The following is a 7,499-nucleotide window of genomic DNA, read 5'->3' as shown; positions in this document are numbered from 1 at the left end:
GACCTTAAAGATGCCTCGTCGTTTCTAACATAAGCGAACAACAACACAACCAAGAAACTTAGTCATCGTGAGCGAATTCGATTCGTAATAACTGGACACGGCGGGAGATTTGCGAAGATTCACGGACATCTTCTTTCTCTTCCTCTTGTTTTTTGTTTCTTCAATTCAAATCGAAATGTTATCACCATTAGATATGTGCTAGATTCCTTTAGGATTAACATCGTACTGTTTCTATTACGATACCTAGACTAACCCGTTGTGTATCCATACTCTATCTCTTTTCAACTTTTATAGAAAACAGAGCTTATGTCGCAGCAAAGTATAATAAATTAGCTGTTTATCTCTCTCTCTTTCTTTCTGTTTCTCGTTCAGCGATCGTGGGCCACTTTCGTTGTCCGTTTCGCTCTATCACCGAGTTTCTTTTGCGACTCGCCGAGTATCACATTATCTCTGTTTCACTTTATCTACCTTGTTCCCTCTTTCTTTCTATCGCAAGTGCGCACCGGTCTCTCAAAGCCTCTCTCCTTGTCATACACCTTCCCCTTCTCTTCTTCTTTCCTCGCAATGCCGCGTTGGCCAAGTAAGAAAGAAAGAGAAAGAAATAAGGAAAGAGAGAAAGAGAGAGGGATAACAGGTAACGTGCCAACAACGCCAGGCAATGGCGCCTTAACGGCCGCACCTGGGTTCTAACCGTTCGCCAGGTGAATACTCTTTCTCTATTGGTCAAGTAGTACAAACCTCAAATGTGATTGGCTGGCGTTAGGTTACCGCGGGTACGGGGCTTTAATCTCGTTTACCGTAGGCGCGCCGGTGCTCAGTTTAACTTACTTACCTTTGCCGTACGCACGGTCCAACGACGGACCGTCCGATCCGATCCGGTCCGATCCAATCGGCTATTAAGCATAAAAGTAAGCACACTAAAACTTTTCACAACGGCGGACATTACGTGGAACCAGGATAAATATCTTCTTTTTTTTTATCTTCATTCTGTCATTTAACTTCCTCCTTTATTCGTATACACGTATATAATTCTGTCTCTCTCTTTCTCGCACATTTTTCCCCTCCCACCTGTTTCGCTCACTTAATCTATCTGTCTCTCTCTGTCTTTCGTAAACTTCGAGGTGGTATAGAGAGACACAAGTACGTCGGGGCACATCGACAAAAGTCGTATTTCATCGGTACGAAAGCGTCGATCTCGCTCGATCGACTACGAGTTGCTGGCTGCTGGCAGTGGTAACACGACCACAACAACGAAACAACCGACGAACGTGAACAAACGAACGACCGAACGTATTTCAACGTATATACGAACGTGTATGAACGGAGAACAACCGGAGAAAAGAAAGAGAGAGAGAGAGAGAGGGAGGGAATAACGCGAGTGTGTAGTGTGTGTTATATGTGTGTATTCGATCGGCACCGCCACGATCGCGCATCGCTGTGAGCAATCGTACGCGTGAACGCGCGCGCGCTTTCTTCCTTCCTTCCTTCCTTCCTGCCTTTACATCCGTCCAATTTAACTTTTCCCCCTCTCTCTCTCTCTTCTATGTATAGTGCATCTTTATGAATTTATGTCTAACCTCTCTTCCTCTTTTTCTATGTAAACATAAACAAATCTTTAAAGAAGGACAACTACGAAAAGAAGAGAATCAAGAATTCTTGTAAAAGATACAGTGGCTGTGTATGTATGTATTGTATCTGTGTGTAACGTACTTTCGTACCCGTCGTCCTTCTCTTAATAATTTCTTTTTGTTTTCATATCTTTCTTTCTCACTCCCAATGTTTTCATCTTCGTCAAGTATTTCAAATAACCTGTACGTATCATCATTCGTTGTCAGGATTTAATCGAAAGTGCATCATCCAATAAGGAAGAAGAAAAATTAGCGAAATAAGCGAATAAGATTTATTCGTTTTTCTCTGTCTCCACGAGCGCACCTCCTCCCCCCTTAATAAACCGAATCATCGAAGCATCCATCGTTCGTCGTGTAAGGTGTACAGTGAATTTAATTTGATTTGTTTTTTGTTTCTTATTATTTCTCCACATTGCCTGTCACCTCTCCTTTGAATTTCTATCTAAAAGATTAATTTCATCTTTCGATCGAAGTTAATAAAGCAATTTGGATTATAGTTTCACGTTGATGTTGTCGAGATTAACAAAAGAAAAAAAAGAAAACAGTTCAAACGGTAAAGGAAGAAAACGTGAAAAGGATTTTGGTGAACGGAGTGGGGAGAGGGTACAACGGAACGAATAGCGCGGGCTTTTCGTTCTCGTCCTGGTCCACCTCATCTTCGTTGTTGTCCTCGTCGTTTCGTGAAGTGGTTGGTACGTTCCACTGGAAAGAAAAAGAAAAAAGAAGAAAAAGAAAAAAGAAGAAGAAGAAGAAGAAGAAGAAGAAAGATACGACGAAAGAAGATCTCGTTCATGCATTTCGTTTTAAACTCGATGCTGAAGAAGCAAGTGTAAAAGAAGAGAGAGATTACCAAAAAAAAAAAAAAGAAAGTAAAGAACCAAGAATTCAAGAAGAAGAAGAAGAAGAAAAAGAAGAAGAAGAAGAAGAAAAAGAAGAAGAAGAAGAATCAAGGTGATTTTTTCGGAAGTGAAACAACCACCGGCAAACCTTGGACTCGTCGATCGGTTAAAATCAAACGCAGCGCGTGTGTGTTCGTGATAATTATTTTTTTGTGCAATCGTGTTTCGTTCGTTGATGTTTATACGTGTGAGGTTAGTGCATCTCGTGCAGAGGAAAAAAAGATAAGAGGATATAAATCGCGATATTATTACGAAAGAGATCGTCTTCTTCGTAACCGGTACGCAAAGTGTTGAGGTGCATTTCAGTGATTCTTCGATGATTGTTGTTGTTGCATTTTCGAAGTGATAGAAATAGTAATAGTAATAGTAGAGTGAAACGCAAAGTAGACGACTGTGTGTGTCGAAGGAACGAAATACTGGATCGAGGAGAAAGAGCTGGAGAAGGGGGCGGTGGTGGAGGCGGAGGAGGAGGCGGAGGAGGAGGAGGCGGAGGCGGAGGAGGAGGAGGAGGAGGAGGAGGAGGAGGTTGCAAGGAACGCTGGAGTTGCTCGCGATCGTCGAGATCTGGATTACGCGGGCAACTCGAGGATCGCCAAGATTTTGCCGGTTCATAAAAAAGGTGAGTGCCTAACGCAAATTCCCCTAACTGGAATAATACATATTAATCGAATACCGTGAAAGTTAGATTGATTTTAATTTTTTACAAAAAGGAATACATTCATTGTTATATAATACAATGAAAGGGGGGTTGACAGAAACGAGTTTTGAAGTTATAAAAAAAAAAAGATTAAATTATTTTCATAGTAGGCTCAAAACTTTTCAATCTCAACTGTATGCATTGAAATATTCGAGCGCGCGAAAGTAACGGTTGTTTGAATTTTTATGAAAAGTACACAGTTGTTCGTACGTGTTTATAATATTTTTATTTAGATTATTTTCATCATTAAGATAAATCTTGTAATTTATCGGATTATAATTTTCGATAATTTATTCGATATAATTCGATAAGGGGTTTATTTGTTATCGATCCGAAAGTCGGCGAAACTGAAGTTTCGGACTTTTGAATTTCGCGCGGTTTCGTATCGCGTTACTCGCCTTCGTTCGTATACCGCAACATACCCGGATACATAACATGGCGCAGCAGACACAGATTTGAACATAGCCGTACCACGACAATAAACGTAAACCGCGTTCTCCTCTACCCTACGGGAGCGGGGAAGAGAGCACAAGAAGGGTAAAGGAATCTTGTTGGTTTTGGTACATTTACTGCGGTCGGCATACCAGAGTGTCGCCGAAAGATTCTCGTTAACTCGGCTTCGATTTCAAGGTCGACGTCTCTCTTCTCTTTCCTCGACGAATACGAGTCGACGACTACGACGACGACGACGACGACGACGACGATGACGATGACGACGAGAACATAGAACAGAAAAGAGAAAAAGTTCTCCTTTAAAACCCATTTTGCGGTTCCCCCTTATTTATTATATGTTGTTTCTTTTACCTAACCCTTCACGATTTAGATTTACTCTCCTATTGCCCTACAAAACTGGAAAGAGAAATAAATTACTCGTTCGTACGGAAAACTTTTATTTCGTATCGAAAAAAAAGGGTGACTTATAAACGATAAAACATTTTTTATTTTATCTCTAATGGTAAGTGGGATTTAGAAGGGGAACGAAAAAGAAAGAAAAGATCAAAAAGTCGTAAAACTAAAAAAAAAAATAAATATTCAGTAAATAGTTGTAGGTACTAGTCCGTTGTTGATTTCTATTTTGACAATTCGGCTTAGGTTCAAACGAATTTAATGGCCTTGAGTGTCTCTTTCATCTCTCTCTCTCTCTCTCTCTCTTTCTCTCTCGATAAAAGATAAGTATACTCGTGTACGATCGTAAAAATTCTCTCGCGGTTTAACGTTCTTAGCCTTGGTCACATCGTTGGGCACAAGCCGACTACTACGAGTTAGCCAGCCAGAGAAGAACCACCAACCAACCAACCGGTCCAACGTTTCTCCATCGTTCTCTATTGTTTCTTCCCAATGAAAGACCCACGGCATCTCCGCGATTCTTTGCGAAACGTTTCCACTCAAATATTAGGTTGTAACATCCTGTTCAGTTTTTTTCTTTTTATGGTTTTTCTAAATAATATAAACGGTAAGAGAATATGCGTATTATAACTCACGGCACATGTTTTATCTAAAAATGATAAATAACGTTATTTAAATTTGAATATAAAATCGTGTTGGATTTTAAAAGTAAAATTGTACATATAAGAGGTAAAAATTAGTATATATATATATATATTTGTTTTTGTTGGACAAACAAAATAAATTCCATTTGCAACAAATTATACATAAATGTATTTAAATGTTACAACGTAATATCAAGTTTTAGCTTTCTAAGCTACAAAAAGAAAAAAAAAACAAATATACCATTGGTAAAAGAAACAGCACAGTCGAATATATTAGCATACTAATCCTGTTTTGACAAAAATTTGATTTATGTCTTTTCGCTTGCCCTAACTCGAGATATATCCGGAGATAAAACGAATAACTTTTTCACTCACAGAGACACAACTCCATGGAAATGCTATTTCGAATGATCGAATAGTAGACGGTGGTTCAACGACCCTAATCTTATTAACAAATTGGATTACTTTTGAGAACGAAGAAAGTACCTGGGATTGAATTTAATTGTCTCGCGTTTCGCGAAGTGTAGTGGGAAAGTATCGGAGGGGTTGAAGGAAGGGTTTGTTGGTAAAAGTTGTAGTCTGTGGAAGAGAATGAAACGATCATTGGCTTTTAAAAAGGAAAATTTAAGAACCGTTCGAGAGTTTCGATCACCCTGGAACACGATTGAACTCTATTGATGTTCGGGATTATGAAAAATCGCGTTTAAGAATAGGAAGATATATATATATATATAGATAGGTAGAGGGTACGAGAGTGAAGGGGAAGCAGGTAAATCGAGAAGAAAGATTGAATAGGAAAGGGGGAACTATCCTTGAGTAGATTAATTCTTCTTCATGATTAAATCGTTATCGATCTTGGATAAAGGTAGATTGCACGTTTCACCTAAAGTACTCTTAATTCTTCCCTTTCTTTCTTTATCCAGATATCGGAATTGTATACGGGGTAAGTGGTACATACGAGTAGAATGTTTCGAATGATTTAGTATACGCGTCTCGTTAGGATTCAATAAGAGGAATGAATGAAATAAAAGAATGACTCGTAAGATTACGATTTCGAATATGAAGTAAAATTTATTTTTTTTTTTTATCAATATTAATCGTAATTTGTTCTATGTATTACGTACTATGTATGCAACAAGATTTTTGTAAATAATTTTTTATAAATATCTATTACGATTGTATAATTCAATTTTAGTTTTATATTTAACTGTAAACGTAGAACACCCCCCTTACACACAATGCTACAAAATACTTAGTTAGTTTGACTATTTATGAATACTGACAAAATCTTATTACACACATACATAATACGATTATACAATTCGTATCGTAAAATAATCACGATAGTAAAAGAAAAAAGTAGAAGTATAGCAGGTTCGAGATCGTCGAATTCACGGAATGGAATACAAAAGCGCGAGTTCGTGGAAAAAGTTTATAGCAAAACGAATGAACGAACGAACGAACGAACGAACCAACCAACCAACGAACCAATGGATGGATGGATGGATGGATGGATGAACGACGCGATACGAGTCAGTTCGCGAGGGAAAATAAAGGAAGCTTTGACGATCGAAAAGTTACGAGGTTGTCTTGAAATTTACGATCGAGTCCATGCTCGTTCACTTGCTCGGTTGCTTGCTTGCTTGCTATCGAAGGATTTTTCGAAGTCCCCCCTTTAACCCTCCGGATAAGGAGGTCTCTTCTCTCTTCTTCGCGAGATACAAGCTTTGAAAGAGTATATAGTAGAGTGAGTGTATAGCTCTGCAATTAGCTCGTGGAAAACAAGAAGGAACGCGGCACGACGCGAGGATCCGTCGTCTCAGCAACTTTTTGCCAAAGATTCTCTCTCTCTCTCTCTCTCTTTCTTTCCCTTTTTCTCATTCTCTGAAGTTGGTAGTCAAGTATATAAGCTGCAAAGGGAATGAACGAATGAGTGAGACCACGCACGAATGTATGTGTGTATATATATATAAGTAAGTACAGGACGGATGAAAACCCCCCGTTGGTTCTTCGTTTAGCCTCGAGTAGTATCTCGCTTCGTCTAACCTTGAAATCCCACTCGTCGCCTCTCGCGTGTTTTTAAAACACTCGAACTTCGGTTAGTTTCGCGCGACGACTCATGCGCATGCGCGTCGCGCGAAATCCTTCGTCTTCTTCTTCAGTTTTTTTTTTCTTTTTTTTTTCTTAACTCTCTACCTTTCCTCTTTCGCCCTTATCCTTCTCTTTTACCTTCCCCCCTCTCCTACCCTCCTCTTTCTCTTCTTCATGCTTATGGTGCAGATGAGTACCAACCATATACTCTGTCTTTCTTTCTCAGGTGCTGCGTAGTATATGTACTACACATAGTTCACTATATACAAAGTCGAAAACTTCTTTAGCTATAAGCGAGACGAGTGCTATCTCGGTAAATTAATCGCCGCCATTTTCACCAAGTATAAATTAAACCTCTTTCTTTCTTTCTTTCTTTCCTCATCTTTCTTCAATCTTTTCTCTTTCAATTTTAATTAAACTTTTATCACGAAACTCCCTCCCCCTTTTCGTGGGGTATGCAATTTTTGATTATCTTTCTAAACGTTGTAAACCTCGTTTGTAAAGATTTGTTTTTTCTTATTTCTTTTTTTTTTTAGATTCTTACAAATAGGAATAGGGTAAACGTGGTGACGAGTTTCTTGACGAGACGATTTACAGGTTTTATATTATATAAATGTATCCGTTTTGATTCTTTTTTTTTTTTTTCCATTCTCAACCTTCATCTTTTCTCATTATATTTATCTCTCGTTATCTT

The 7,499-nt window shown here is 38.7% G+C and overlaps 1 protein-coding gene across 1 annotated transcript in view; it reads left to right on the top strand.

Annotated features, from left to right (window-relative positions):
- Positions 1 to 3,016: 3,016 nt before the first annotated feature.
- The window catches only part of LOC107070338 (uncharacterized), a 143,131-nt gene continuing 138,648 nt past the window's right edge, over positions 3,017 to 7,499 (top strand). Inside the window, exon 1 of the mRNA XM_015328457.2 lies at positions 3,017 to 3,146. The gene's annotated coding sequence lies outside the window, so the exon portion shown is untranslated. The remainder of the gene's footprint in view (positions 3,147 to 7,499) is intronic.

The sequence above is a fragment of the Polistes dominula genome, unplaced genomic scaffold (genome assembly GCF_049000335.1).
Source record: "Polistes dominula isolate Pdom_NZ unplaced genomic scaffold, Pdom_raw_medaka contig_15, whole genome shotgun sequence".
Taxonomy (NCBI): Eukaryota; Metazoa; Arthropoda; class Insecta; order Hymenoptera; family Vespidae; genus Polistes; species Polistes dominula.
This window is presented reverse-complemented; position numbering and strand designations above follow the sequence as displayed.